The 15,908-nt window shown below is 40.0% G+C and overlaps 1 protein-coding gene and 1 long non-coding RNA gene across 3 annotated transcripts in view; both read right to left on the bottom strand.

The window, feature by feature from the left end:
• RAB6A (RAB6A, member RAS oncogene family) overlaps positions 1–15,908 on the bottom strand; it is a 65,283-nt gene that overhangs the window by 39,713 nt on the left and 9,662 nt on the right. The gene's annotated exons all lie outside the window — the stretch shown is intronic.
• Positions 2,446–10,798, bottom strand: LOC130144255 (uncharacterized). The gene is made up of 3 exons (XR_008820076.1): positions 7,917–10,798; positions 6,914–7,018; positions 2,446–2,882 (listed from the first exon to the last, which is right to left on the bottom strand). It is a non-coding gene; the product is annotated as an uncharacterized LOC130144255 (long non-coding RNA).

The raw sequence follows: 15,908 nt of genomic DNA, 5'->3' as shown, positions 1-15,908 counted from the left end.
GACAAGAGGAAACAGCCTCTTAAGTTGCACCAGGGTAGACTTAGATTGAGTATTAGGAAAAATTTCTTCCCTGAAAGGGTGGTCAAGCACGGGAACAGGCTGCCCAGGGACACTGTAGAATCACCCTCCCTGGAAGTGTTTAAAACAAGCGTAGATGTGCTTAGGGCCGAAGTTTAGTGGTGGCCTTGGCAGTGCTGGGTTAACGGTTGGACTTAATGATCTCAAAGGTCTTTACCAACCTAAAAGATTCTATGAATCCAGTTCAGTCTGCCACAAGACAACTGTGAATATTTTAAAGGAGATTTGAAAGGTTCTGCATCTGTATTAACTGAAGTATTAGTTTGTGTCAAGTTTCTGCTCCAGACATTTTCTTTTTACTCTTCAATATTACTATAGGACATACACAGGAAACATCAGCTCTGTGAAACTACATTCCCAATCCTGTTATTAAGGAAAAGCCAATACAATTCAATGCAGAGAAACTTTGCACAACTTGAGATCCTCTCTCTCTCCAAAACAGGGAGGAGCAGCTTCCCAAAACCCAGCAGTTCAAGACTGGTTCATGTCTTAAACTGGAAGTTTCCAGCCTTGAGATGAGCTAAACATCCGGATATAGACACACACTTGGGATTAAACCTAGCTGAATATATCTTAGTCTCTAACAGGGAATGCATAGCTAGTTAGTGAAAGCTATTAAAAGACTGCTGTTTTTCCTTAAATGAAAAAGTTTTCATTTTATTCCTAATCTTGTACTATACATTTTCCCAGTCTCATTCCTGTTGTACACTATTTCAGTTTTCTATGAAAATTTGGCAACAGTTCTTACAGAATGGCTTGGGTTGGAAAGAATCTTTAAAGATCACCTTGTCCGCCCTCCCTACCACAAGCAGGGACACCTTCCACTAGACAGTGGTTAGTACCAACTTTATTGCTTTTCGTTCTAAAAACCTCAAGTAAGACTTCCCTTCCCCAAGGGAACGTGCTCTTAGCACTGAGAAAAAATGCTCAAGAGTAACTATGAACAGTGTCATTTCTGCCACTGAAATAAATGCAAGCAGACATCAATAAGCGGAAAAGTCCCTTGTTCCTTTGGGAGAGCTCTTACAGTCACAGGTCACTAAAAGATTCCTCCTTCCACTTTGACCCCCGAGCTGGCTCACTGCATTATTTTAACAGCTTAGCATCTCCAGGTTGCTCAAATTTTCATACCACCCTTTTAACAAAGCAAATGTTCAAGGATTTTATGTCTTTGGGCTCTGTTGATCAAGATCTACTAACACCTCTAGAAGACTTTTGGGAAAGTGTGGACAATACTGTCCTTGCAACTGGCTCCAGAGCCTCTCTCTTGACTTCAGACTGCAGTGCTGGGACACAGAGCCTGCAAATCGCTCGTTCAGACCATCTCTGCAACAGGCAGGGGACAGGCAATTCTCAGCCAACACTCAGGAAACACTCAAGAGAACGCCCGGTGTCACAAGGCAAAGCCCAAAATATTAAAAGCATGACTGTACTGTATGAAAAATGAACAGCCTCCTTATACAGGTCAGAGAACCACCTGCCTAGCTCTCCTGGACACGAAACACTGGTCCTTCTGGCTCCAGGGTCCTTTTGCACAACTCCTATTAGTGAATAGCATGGTGAGGCTGTTCTGGCAGCTTTTAAGTAGCACACCCCAAATCTTGCTTCAGCTAGCCTCAGCATCCATGATGCCACAGCTCCTGAAAGGCTACATATGTGCTACCCAATACAATTATGTGACAGGCTCAGCATTACTTCAGAGTGCATGTTAAGCCTCACATACACATTCCCAAGGGACAGAAAACGAACAAGAAATTGCCTCTAACGAGCAGAGTAACAGTTCTCCCAAAGGATCCTACCTTTCACATAGCCACCCCACCAATATCCAAATGCCACACTATGAAAAACAAAGTAACTTTTACAGACCATGGCTAGATATTGAAGGATGACTGGATAAAAGCCTGCTGTGCCATCAATCTAAGTGTTTAGCACCATACAGATGTGTTTTATGCTGTCTTTAGGCATTTTAAGACCAGCAAGAGAAACAAAGGATTGTCACTTGTATTTAAAGTTTGGCAGTAGCTAACAAGAAAAGAGGCAGAAAAAGGTACCTTCTACTATCAATCTTTAAGTCAACATTAGCCTGTTTGCTTTCTTTAGACATGTTAGAATCCTCTTTTATTCAGTACTACACTTTTTTCTTGAGGGAGATGCATGTTAGTTTTACCTGGAGTTTGGTATCTTTATTTATTCAGTAATAAACTAAGCCACGTACTGAGACTGCTCATTAATGGCTTGTAGCAGGCCCGAGTAGAAGGCGCAGCCTAGACATGTAAAGCTGCACAAGGCTCCTCTTTGTATTTTGGTATATGAAAGGTTCACAGAAGTCAAAAAAAAAAATAAATCTGCAGAGACCAGTCACAACTTTAATGACTTAAAAGTCAGTACTTTTTTCCACTAAGTAAATCCTAATAAGCACTGGCATAGTTGATAAAAGTAGAACAATATGACTGATTATCAATGCATGGGCAAGATTTCCCTTGGGATACACATCAAACCTTGTGACAGTGACAAAAATACATGGCGATAAATAAATTCATTAACTCTTGCGGGTTTTGTCACTAATTAGCTTTACTTTTCTTTCTGAAATAGGAAATACATGAAAGCACAAAGCAAAAAAATCTCGTTCTATTTGCTCAGTCACGGCAATGAAGAAATGAAACACTGAATATGGGTCAGTCCTCTAGTTCCATCTCATAACCACTCAGTTTACAGACTTTTCAGCTGTGAGGTTTTAAACCATTAAGTGGCACACTGCAGAGTTTTCATATTAAAGCTGGGGGGTTTCCACCACACTCACTAACCTGTAGAAAAGAATAAATAAACAAGAGTCAGCCCCTCACTACTGAACAGGAAGGAACAAGTCTATTAAAATTACAGAAAGCAAAATATGATAGTTAGATTACTCTGTCAAGAGTAAAATAAAAAGCATGTAAACGTTACCTCTTAAGCATGGCTATAAAAATTCATTTTAAAATACAGGCCTCATGTTCTGAAGATTAAGCCACTAGTCTAGTTTTCTGCAGAAGAGTTCCAAGTCAATCACATAACATAACCAGTGCTATTTTTACAGTTTAAAAGATTTCTAAAAACAACAGAACCAAAGTTAATGTCACAAGAGGACGACCTTCAGGCAATTTCAGTTTTCCTCATCTGGTGTAACACCAAGCATCTGGGAAGTTACACAACGCCACTTTACAAGGAAGACTTCCAGTTTTCTGTTAGTGAGAACATCTGTCATCTTACTTTCAGAGTTCTGAATCTCCCATCATTTTGTACAGTAGAGCCAAATATTCTGCTTAAATAGGGCTGAAAGCAACTGAATTTTGAAGAAGTAGAATCCTGCCCATTTCTGAATGACAGACAACCCTTTAAGCTGGTGTAGAAGCCAGAAACTGTCTTCTACTGTCTATAGCAGACCAATCTAGGAGGTTTTCCTTGGGGGAAGAGAGTTATAAAACTTGTGAAGACCTGTAACTAAGATACTAAGAGGGTAAAAGGAAATATGCAGGTAAGCATGTGCAATAACAGGAAACAACAGAAGAAGGATTAACAGAATTGCAGACACTAATTGCTACATAGCATGGTAAATGTGGTTTCATTCAAATGACCACAGAGCAAGAAGAGGAAGAATAAACCTAAGATAAGGTAACAAGAAGATCAAGAACTGGAGCCTAGTAAAGTCCCCAGATAAGGAAAACAAAAGAACAAGGAGACTCAGGAATTTTGCCCAAACCATAGGAGGAATGAAACAAAATACCTGGAGGAAAAGGTCCCAAACAGTCTTAGCTCCTAAAAGGAAAACAACTACAGGCCACAAGTATCAGTGTCACAAAATCAAGAAGAATCCAAGACACATGATGAGGATTCATATATCCCATCAAGCAACTCTGGCCACAGCACTTGGGCACATATCTTGATCCTTTTGAGGCCACGGGTGAGAGCGCGTACAAGTAAAATTATGCTAAAGCAACTGTGAGTGAAATCTGCTCAACTGGAAACAAACAATTCCTTTCACTTTCATAAGAGCCTGCATTAGTTTTGTTACAGTACTCTTTTTTTAATGCTATGACTCTGCAGAATGGATTCTGGAAATAGGTTTCTACTCCTGACTTTAAGCACTGGTTCATTACGTTAGAAGCAGCAGGAAGATACAGGACTGCCTTTCACACAGTCACCAAAATTCTTGTTAAAAAAGCCCTCATATTTCAAGAGCATGTGTAGGAGGAGTCTCAAGTATGAGACTATTAAACCTTTACATATTTCTAAAAGGGAAATTGTCACCTCTTGATGACACTTATTTTAAGTATTTTCAAAGAAACATCCTGAAGGGTATAACTATTCTTGCCCACAGTTGCCACGCAGATGAGATTAAAACCAAACAGAAAACAGGAAGCATGAACAATACACTCACATTTGCTATGTGGGATATCCAGGAAAATGAGGGGGGAAGGTATTAAGCTTGGTTAATTAACTAAAGGTACTCACAGGTCACCTCTATATTTCAAAGACTGCTGCGCAGTCTCTTAATAAAAAAACAACCAACATTTACAGTCTCATGAGGATATTTTTCATCACAGGCTGAAGATTTAGCTTTCCTTATCTTACATTGTTAAAGCTTTTAAAACAAGTTTCCAATTAGGCTTAAAATATTCTCCAAAGGACTTGATTATTTTAACCGCTCACTAAATGCCTCAGAAGTAAGGCTCTTTGAGCCTCAGCATAAATATCAATAACACAAAGCAGCACCTCTACAAAACTAAAAGCACTTGGAAATACTGTAAACATGTCCAAAGGATCTTCTGGTCAAGTCTGGATGACCATGAAGCTAAAGAAGAAGAAAGATTCAGTAGTACAGAAGACCACGGATCACAGCCTCTATTTAAAACTTAGCGGCAAGGCACAGCAGTGAAAGAAGGCGCTCTCATCTGCAGGTCAATGTAAGGAAGAGAGTTTCGGGTGGACCTAATCAGCAACTAAGCCAGCAAGGAGGAGGTAAGCACAGATTGGAAAGCAGAAGACATCCCATGCAGGAAATGTTATCGGGAAGCTCCTCCTGCATCTCAAGAGTGATTTTTTTTTAAAAAGGTGATGGAACAGCAGCAGTAGTTCTTGCAAAGTCATGTCTTCTGGACTCCTCACTGCTTTTAAACACTGGATTTCACCCAACACAGAGCAGTAATTCACTTCAGACTGTACAACCACCTTCAATATTAAGCTAAGTTACATTTATATGTACACTTCAGTGAAAAAAAACCATTTAAAACCAAATTTGGGAGGCAAAGGAGTTGGAGAATAATGAGCAAGGGGAAGGAGGAAGAACAGTACTTGATCTTTAGCAGCGAAGTCTGCTTCATTCCTGTTGCAATTTAGCTGGGAATGGCTGCCAGTCCCTAAGCCAGAGTATGAGCATTTACAAGATTCAGTTTAAAATCAAAAAATTAATAAATCTTGCATAATTTCATTACTAAAGACAAAATGGCACAGAGGTAAGCATGTGGAAAAGGATTCTAGTAAGTCCTACTGGAGAAAGATTAAATTCATTTTATATTCTCAGCAAATCAGTAACTAAACATTAATTCAGGCTCTAAAGTGACAGCCTTGGAAAAATATGGCAGACTGCTGGTACCACAGAGCTATCTCCTCTGAGCTGCGATTCAGGTGGCCTCTAAGCTGGACAGTAAACAGGAGTTCAAAGAGTCACAATAGATGCTATTTAGTATCTGCTTTTTACTAAAACATCCTGTTTAGTTGTTACTCCAAGTCCCCACAACACTCTGTATTATTAAGGGACTATTTAACCAATTTTGGGACAAAGTACCAATTTTGGATTGTGGCGTTGGGGTGGAAATTTCAGAATAACTCTACTTGGTTCCAAGCTATTCAATGATGAAACACACAGCTTTGCTACGAGCACATTCAGACAAATTAAACTCTTTTAGAGACACCTCATCCTCACAATGTCTCCAGTCCAGGCAGAAATGCAATTATACCAATGCTTCATGAGGTGCTTGGAGTACAAGCAAAGGAAGAAAAAAAATATGGTTGTTAATAGAATATCATAGACAATGTACTTCTACTTTTATGCATTAATGTTACACAAAATTTCAGACAGAATTTCAATTCCCATTTATGCGTATTTTTCACAGCATAAACACACTAGTACACATTGCAAATGCTAAGGCAACTTCAACTTTGCTAAACAGCCTTAGAACTTGGGTAGGTCAGGTTGTTTCCAAGAGAGCTCTTGTAAAGTTATGCTGCTAAGCATTTTGGTGAAACAACAAATGTATTACTGAGACATGTAATATATACAAATACCAAGTCACTTCTAGCCTAATCTATTGTTTTGAAGCTAGATTCATAGAATAAAGGCAAAAGGCTGAAAGTTTGACCCATTAAATATTTACTCTGCCTTTAATTTTAACTGCAGGCTTGTTTATTAACTGGGTGGTGGTTTGGTTGGGGTTGTTTTTATTATTGCAACTGCTTTAAGGGTCCATTTCCTTCTTACACAAAAATTTGAACCTATCAAGTTTAAAAGACCAGTATTTAAGTTTTACTACTGTCATGCAAGGATAGCTTAATATTCACTTTACATATGATGGCAGTTAAAGCCTATGGGGATTAATTTACTTTTTGATGCAGATACTACATATAGGCTACATCGTTCAGATACCCCATTAAAAACAAGTGCAGCACTGAGCAAAAATCCACAAGGAGACCTTCAGTAATTAATCATTCATAAGATCCAATCTTTACAGCTCAGTATTTTATTTTTAAATACCTAATTATCTGCTTGTAAAACACTTGGAAGATGTAAAATGCTACATACACAGATCAAAAGTAATTAAGCCACCCTGGACAGACATTACATGAGAAGCATGGATGTGCTCTTCAATGAGTAGCTCTGTTGCCCTGCACTGAGCTCCTCCATCACCTGGACAACAAGATTCAAGCAAAAGAGTTATTATAAAAATGACATTTCCAAATTCAGACGACTGCTCCAAATATTTTATACTGACATTAAGTCAGAATCAACACAATTGTTTCCCTCTCTTGCAATTACAATTGCTTTTGGAATGAGCATCTTAAGAGTAAAAATAAATATTCAGGACTTCACCTCTCCAAACATCAGTAAGCTTTAGGTGAGTATGAGCAAAAAGTACAACCCATGTTTTTAATGAAACATATGCTCATATTCAGTGAGGAGAAAGTGAGAGAGTAGCAAGAGAAGACACCCCTTCAACTAGATTTCCAGATTTTGCTACCACTGAGTTCTCAATTTGAATGAAAACTAATCACCACAGAAACATTTTGAAAACAACAAGGTAGACATTCAAAAGATAATAATGAATTTCCAATTTAAATACCTTTAACACTGTACTTGTTTCCAGAACTAACCATATTCATGGACATTTTACACAGGAATCTGTGTATAAATCCTCAAACATAACAATGTTTTCCAAAAATAACTTTCGTTAAAATAGGATAAATTAAAAATGATAGACTAATGTATCATCTAATATGAGAATACTCTTCTGGATTCTTCAGAATTATATTGCGCTGCTGACATTTCCCTGCAGAGTTATCTGTTTCATTATCTCTGTGGCGAGGCACCACAAAGTATAATGTCCATTTCTCTGCCACCATTGAACGATACATCTTAATATATGAGGAACATAACACAATAATAATAGTTAAATACTTTCAGAAATCCTGAATTTTTCTTTGCATCATTCATCATCTCCTGAGATTTCAGTATTAATGATAATCGTAATACATACACTAGAAATTACATCAGTGAAGAGATGTTACTATGTCTAATGATTTCCTACCTGAAACCAACAAGTTCAGCTGCTAGTTAGGCTCCTTCCTGAAAAACCTCCCATTATCTTCCTTTTCTTCTTTGCTACAGTCCCAGGGGGTCTGTACAGTCATGGGTTACTTTTCACTCTAACCTTCACAGCATTCAAATTCCAGTGGTCTTGCATCTTTTAATTTAAGGCATAACATTCAGAAAAATGAACAGCAGCTTAATAGTAAACAGCCTAAGAATAGAATGAAGTCATTCTGCATTAATGTTTAATTACAATTTAAAATTGGTTACAAAACTGAACTGCAATAAAGTGTTTGATGCTTCTTCCCTAAAAGAAGTCTTGATCAAAAATCACCTGTGCGATTCGCTCCTGCACTGAGACTGTCAAAGACTAAGATGTGAATATATTTCTATTCCTTCAGAAGATGTACACACCAGAAAGATCTGCCTTGGCCTAAATATGGATAAATATGGTCCAGTATTCTCTAGATGTTGGTACTTTTGGGAATGTTATCTAAGAACAACAGTATAATCACCATAAATACTGTTTGGATTTCATTGATGTACATGAAAAGCTGCATTCAGATACAAAAGGAATCACATCCACTCCAGAAACCAGAAAATACAGACAGATATCAACAGGAGAAAAAAACAGATTGACAAGTCTCAAGAGCTACAAGGGGAAAAGGCTCTTTTTTCAATTGTAAAAGCATATTAGTACTCGGATTTTTTGCAGTCATGAAGGCACACCATCATGACTGCCCCTAAGAGATTTCTTCAACCTACTTTCATTGACAGTGAAAGTCAATGAATGCTACTGAACTGACACAAGTTGTAGAAAGCCTTGATGAGGATGTGTTCAGCTGCTTCAAGTAACTGTGTTGCATAACTACACATGAAGTTTTAATTCAGTCTATTAACAAATTTAATATAATGTTCATCATATTTTTTCCAAGAAATTGACCCCCAAAAAATCCTTACAAAAAGCCAAAACTGAACAGAGAAATTGGGAAGAAGTTCAATAGTCATTGCTTTACCTTAACTTTAGTTCTCAGAACTACTGAAGCAAGACAGCATCTTCTGTCTTTTAGGAGCAGCCCCAAACAGAGATGGTAAATCAAGCGCTTGACTGAACAGGTTACATGCAAGGAGTTCTGCTAGTTCAACATGTAAAAAGATTCTACAAAAATGTGAAGTCATTGCAGGTACACCGCAATAAAACTGAATTCCCTCTGCATGTTTTATTATCACAGCATGACTGCATCAAAATTAGCTGATTTTTTAAGCCTACCGTGCCCACCTCATGCCTCAACACTGTATAAGCATTATTTTAATAACCTGAGTGTTTGTAAAATCTCCAGTTTTCCATCTAAGAAAGTGTGACATTGAACTCTACACTGGTGGCTGTATTAAAATTTTCCAATGAAGTTTAGGGAGAAAAAAGGAGGAAAATTTCAAATTAGACACCCTAAACCAGATGAAAATATCCCAAAATTATTTATAATGTTGCCTATTAAAGGCAAACTATTTGAGTCCAGTTGAGGAGCTAGCACATCTGTCCCATCTTCCCAGCACAGACATCCCGGAACATGCCAATTCCTGTCACTTGAGGTTTAACCTTCAGATTCTTGTTTTTTCCTCTAGTTTGAGCTGTTATGCTTCCCACTTGAAAGCTTAACTAGATAGGACACAAAGCGCTGATGACAGACAAGGCTACTGAAACAAGGAGACACCTCAGCCCTCGTTCTAGAGCAGCCCATAAAGAGTACTCTATACATAGTCTTAAAGAAGGAAAAGTTCATTTATTAGACACTAGCAACACAGAACAGTACAGCCTTCAGGATTGCTCCTGGAGTATACAAATTTCATGAAAAAAATTGGGGGAAAAATAGGACAATATCTGACAGTTATTTTTATCAAAATTCTTAAGGCACTGTAAAGAAGTTTCTAGACTAAGCAGTTTAACCTTTAAGAAAAAAATTTTTCCTCTCAGGAACTATGCAGGCAAATGGGCTCCAGCAGTAACATAGCAATTGAATCACAAGACTCAAAGGTTTTGACTAACCTGTCTAGGGAGAGTCCCACAGAAAGTATTCATTAAATACTGCAAACAGGACAACACATAAAATGCTTCCATTCAAAAACATCTCAACAGTGGTTAATTAACTCATCAGAGGTGTTTTCAACTGCAAAACTGAGACAGGTTCTATTCAGACATAGCAAATATGTTAGGAAATTGAATGCTATGAATAAAAACCTGGAAGAGCTCAGTCTAAGCAAGGCAGTTCGAACTTCTAGACACCTCCATAATATCAAAGTGGGTCTTGTGATAATGCTAAATTAACATTTTAATTGGTATTCCATGCTCAGACAACACTGAAGAGAGGAATCTGAATAATTCAGCTTCCATTTGGAACGATTCCATTCATCTCAGGGCAAAAAAGAGAAACATAGGATTGGCCTGTTTCAGAAGATGTGTGACCCATGGCAAGCCTCAGACTTCTCCCAAGACAGCAGAAGTGGATTCCTCTCCTGGAACTACTGAGAAACAGGGAGAAAAGCAGTCTTCATTAGCTAATTCTCATACATATAGATCATATACAGGTTACGGAAGGACAAGTGAACCATTGCCTACCTTTACATTTAGCTGAATCACCCACATGGTTCTAAACCATGAAAAATCCCTCACTAACTCCTTCGCAGCTTTGAACCCCCCAAAATTCTGACATGTTAATGTGGAAGTGATAACTACAAGAACCACATCAGTAAAACCAAGCAACCCTTCAGGAAAGGTGCTAACCAGACAAACTAAACCAAACCAAGAGGCCTTGTAAGCTAACAACAGATCACTCAGCATGGGATTCTCATTCACTTACTCTGAAAGACTCCCTGGTTAGGCAGGGCCTCACAAATACAGACACTAACTAAGCTTATACCTTTTTTTTTTTTCTAAAACATTCTTTCCAGGATTGTAGAGGGAGTGCTAGGACTATAAAAAAAGTGTTTGAATTTTGCACCTTTAAGGACAACACATCTCCATGGAGGAAGGAGATCTGAGAAAGTTTATTGGAAGGATGCTCATAGTTTAAGGAATTCTTGCTTTAAATCAGTAAAATCACCTAAGTTTGATGGGAAACATCACCCTCCTAACACCTACATAAAGCACAGTAATTCTCTTCCCCTATTAAAATGCAGATAAGTAGGGGTAAAATTTACTCACAATAAAGCAAATGCCCGATACCAGATGACATCCAAGCTAGTCACCCAAGGTTCCATTCCGATTGTAATCGGTGGCAACCATTTTATTAAAGATGATCTGAGTAGATAAGAGTCCCACTTCTTTGTAACGGGAAGCTCCTCCACTTCAAACATCTATACAGCCTTCTACGCCCTTCTGAGAGAGGTTTCAGCTCCCTGTAAGAAAAAAAAATATTCTCTTCTTCCCTACTCAAAATACCTGTATTACAGAAATCCGAGATTCTGGACACTTAAAGCAAACAAGAATCTCAATGAAGCCTGTAATGAAAAGGCACAATACAGACTTGCAAAGTATTATCTTTTAAGATAACGAACTGGATTATTAATTTCTGTAAAATGTCACTGAAGGCATTCTAATGTAATTTCTGCCTGAACAGCTGCAAGAATTTAGTGCATTGCACTTCACTTTTTATACTGCAACATCCCCTCATACATTATATATATAACTTTATACATAAAAGCCAAACAGAAGCACTTCCTTTCCCTAAATCACTAGGTTTTCAATTGTTTCAATTATCCAAAAGTTTCTTTGGGTTTTGCAAGTCTTTTATTTAGAGATCACCTGCAATCTCCTTCCAGGTTATCCAAAGCTGGCCTGTTCCCCACACCTCAAGACCATATTGGTCGCTGTTGGTGTGAACGTGTCTCCATCCTCTGCCACGCAGATGTCTCTATATACAACCGTGGCTAACCCTTAACCTTGGATGAAAAAAGATCTGTGCTGTCTCCACTATCTTCTCTTTGAAGTAAGAGCCAGATTCACTGCCATGATAGGAATAATCTGAATTTTCAAAAAATAGCCCATCTGTCTCTCCCTATTCTACTGCCTTTGGAGAAAGCATGGGGAAGAAGTCATATTTCTGCAAACAAAAGCAGCTGAATGTGCTTCTTTGACCCGAGTATTTCCCTGTAATATTTGATTATCTGAAGTTTGGTTCACCATCTTTTCCTACAGATGCTGCCTTCCTAATTAAACCCTTCTCTCTGCAGCCACTAAGAAATACAGCTTTAGGACATCCGTTACCTCTACATCTGTCATTGTGCTTGAACATTATCTATTCCCGGCTTTTCTTCCTAAGTTCATTTGGGTTCCTCAGACCCACAATTACCTGACACCACGTTTCCACAATGTCAAGGCACAACCGGATCCCCTCCTAATAAGGATTTACAGCACTAGTAGTTCAGGTAGACAACGTCTTCAGCCCAGGTGCAAGCTTGGCAAATATGGATACCACCATTCCTCCTGCCAGGAGCTATCTGTGTAAACAGGAAGCCTGACAAAAGAAATCTTGGTAACTGCTACTAAGCATGCAGCCTTTAACTGACACCACTATGGGACTTCAAATGTTTATCTTCCCATTTCCCATCCAAGTATGCAGAGTACAACCTCTGTCTTTGTCCTCTGCGCCTATGTAGTCTCCCTCCACCCCATGTTAAGTATTACTTGCACGATTTAATAAGCTGAAGTCAGATAAATCCAATAAACTGTATTACAAGACGCAACCAGCACCAGCAGGTTAGAGAAAACTAGGTAAAACCCCACATAACAGACTGCAGTCATGAGAGAGAATCAACATAGAATGGTTTAGGTGAGACCTTGAAGATCATCTTGTTCCAGTTCCCCTGCCACAGGGCCCCCTCCCCCCCAGCCCAGGCTGCTCCCAGCCCCGTCCAGCCTGGCCTTGAGCCCTGCCAGGGATGGGGCACCCACAGCTGCTCTGGGCAGCCTGGGCCAGCGCCTCGCCGCCCTCACGGGGAAGGGTTTCTTCCTCATGTCCAACCTAAATCTCCCCTCTCTCAGCTTCAAGCCATTCCCCCCTGTCCCACCACTCCCTGCCCTTGCCCAAAGCCCCTCCCCAGCTTTCCTGTCGGCCCCTCCAGGCACTGGGAGCTGCTCTAAGGTCTCCCCGCAGCCTTCTCCTCCCCAGGCTGCACAGCCCCAGCTCTCCCAGCCTGTCCCCACAGCAGAGGGGCTCCAGCCCTCTGACCAGCTCCATGGCCTCTGACGGGCCCGCTCCAGCAGGTCTGTGTTGGGTGCCCCAGTGCTGAATGCAGTACTCGAGAAGATAACATAGATTAAATCCATCTCACAGAAGAAATTCCTCCTTCACAGCATCATGGTATAGGACACACAAGACCTTCTATAGCTATGGAAAGTAATGCTAAGATGGCAGTACCATCAGGCAGAGAATAGCTGCAGAAGTGAGGAGTTAAAATGGGTGGCCACCCAAGTACACATTTCTGGAGTGAAACATTCATGGCTTCTACTCTTTTGAGCACTAAACACTATTCTGATGCAAGCTAGAGCAGCATATGCTATCATCTAGCTCAGGGAATGCAGTTGTCACTTCCCTGTACCACATGCTAAATGGAGCCCTTGAAACAAGCAATCACTATCTTCCTAAATATGTTTTGCCCTTGAAAGCACAACAAGCAATGCTAAGTCAGCCTTTTCAAGCAACAGAAGAGAAAAGTTTCAGGAGACCTATTAAAATGCTAGGGTTTACTATAGACTTCCCTTCCCTCTATCCTTTAATTTACATTTTGCCTTATATTTCCCTAGCACCATTAACCAGCTGGCAAAACAAGCAAAGACCACCTCCCGCTCCCTCTTCTCATGACTACCTACCCTACCCTAAAGAAAATTCTGCCTTTTCACACTGCAGCAACTTTTGTCCTGCCTGGGAGAGAAGGAAAAAAAAAAGGGGGGGGGGGGGGGGGGGGGGGGGGGGGGTGGAGAGCTGCATATAGCCTTCTCTTCAGTGAATCTATCTTACTCCCAGAACCTACCACCTTCTGGGCAGCTCTGCGAGGACTAAGACATGACCTTTACGCTTTCCACATGAGAGCTCTCCTCTCAAACTCATTCTTCAGGCAGACCACAGGTGACTATTTCTTCAGAACAAAGCTCGAACAAGATCTTAAAATAGTCCTGATTTAAGGTTGATGCAGTCTGGCTTCTGAGGAGGCAGCTTGTAGGGAAAAAAAAAAAATGCACCGAGTACATTCTGTGTGCTTTCATTAAGCACACCTCTCCACAAAGTGAATTCAGTCAGCATTTGCTGATCCAAGTTGACAAGGATGGCTGTCAAGAGTACCCGGGGACCGGTGCAAAAATAACCAGAGGTACACAATTCTCTGCACAATGCACATGGGTTAGCCTGTATGATGCAACTCCACAGTAACACAGGGATAAAAGAGCTGATACCAAAATAGAGTAGAATGTGTATACCAGTGCATGTTACAAGAGCAGCACAGAACCCCTGTTTTTTCAGTACCAAAAAAAAATAACCAGTTTTGTTGTTGGGTTTTTTTTAGCAACAGAAACCAGAAACACATAGAACTTGAGAACAGCACAGTGTTAGAAGCTGCACACTCTGGTCTCCTCAGACACTCGCAAGAGTCCAGGGAACACTTGGCCACAAGTTCCTTATGTTAAGAATTCAAGAAATGTATCTACCCGTTCCTCCTTCACAACTCTGCTCCTGAGCTCTGCCAGCTTTCCTCCTGGGGACTGGGGCAGAACAGAGGCCACCAGCATGGACACTTCGACACTCTGCTGCCTCTGCTCCACCTGCACTGCAAATTAAGAACTTCAAACTCAAATGGTGCTAATCAGACAAACTAAGCAGCATTAATCCAGCACAACATTTTCTAGCCTTTCAATGTGCAGGCCTGTAAGAAAACTTCCTAACAGACACAGACTTCTCTCTGTAGGGATTTAAGCCAGCTGACAATAAACTTGTTCCTTCCCAGCTGCATTTCACAAATGCCTTGGAAAGAGGCCATGGAGCCTGAGGGGTCTGCAGACCCAAGGTTTAATATTCATCCGGAAGAATAAAAAAAAAGAAAAAAAAAGTCTTTAAAAGATAGGTATTTGGTTCCAAATAGCCAATAGAAAAAGTTCTGGGGTTTGGTAGTTGATTTTTTGTTTGTTTGGTTTTATTCTGAACTTTCCTAGAAAAACAGTATTCCAAAAAGAATTGCAGGATTCAACTACAGAAAAAAAGAATGTGCTTATATGAAAAATTTGGTTCAGAGGAAAAAATCCTTTAGAGGAGAAATATCTGTGGCTCCAGCTGGGGTAAAAGATCTTGAAATAAATGTTCTCCTCTAGCAGTATTTTCCAGAAAAACAATCCCTTCATATAGGGACTCTAAGGATACATACTAGTGAAGTTCCTGTTTAACTACAATATTTACCCTCCAAGACACACAGAAAAGACTTGTTTCTAACTTCAGCCATTCCTTGTATAAACATGTACAAAAGGTAATTTTGGGTCTTCAGGCTGTCATACCTACAAAACCAGCTTTAAGTGCACCACAGGGTTCTCTAAGGATCTCAAAGACATACTACTACCAAACACATAAGGTCACATTTATTTCCCATTAAGATGCATAAAAGAGCTCCCACTAAGTCCAGCGAGTACTACGTGACATCTGGTTGCTGTCATCTTCCACTGCATGGCTGATGGTGGCAGCGGGGACTTACCTAGTGAAATGAAAGCAGCGTGCAGATACAAGATAAAAGTCAGGTGTTTTAGGCAAGCACTTGAGAAGCATCAGACTGGGGAGAGCATGGAACTGTTCTGAAACTCTTCAAAAATATCTCATGCAGGACACTTGTCCTTCTCCTCCTCCACTTTCCAAAAGGTAAAGGCTCCAGAAAGACCCCCAGCCATAGGTACGTGGTTCCTCCACCTTCCAAGGGGCACAGTTCTGACTTGTGACACGCTGAGAACAACAAGGCCTGA

The sequence above is a fragment of the Falco biarmicus genome, chromosome 2 (genome assembly GCF_023638135.1).
Source record: "Falco biarmicus isolate bFalBia1 chromosome 2, bFalBia1.pri, whole genome shotgun sequence".
Taxonomy (NCBI): Eukaryota; Metazoa; Chordata; class Aves; order Falconiformes; family Falconidae; genus Falco; species Falco biarmicus.
This window is presented reverse-complemented; position numbering and strand designations above follow the sequence as displayed.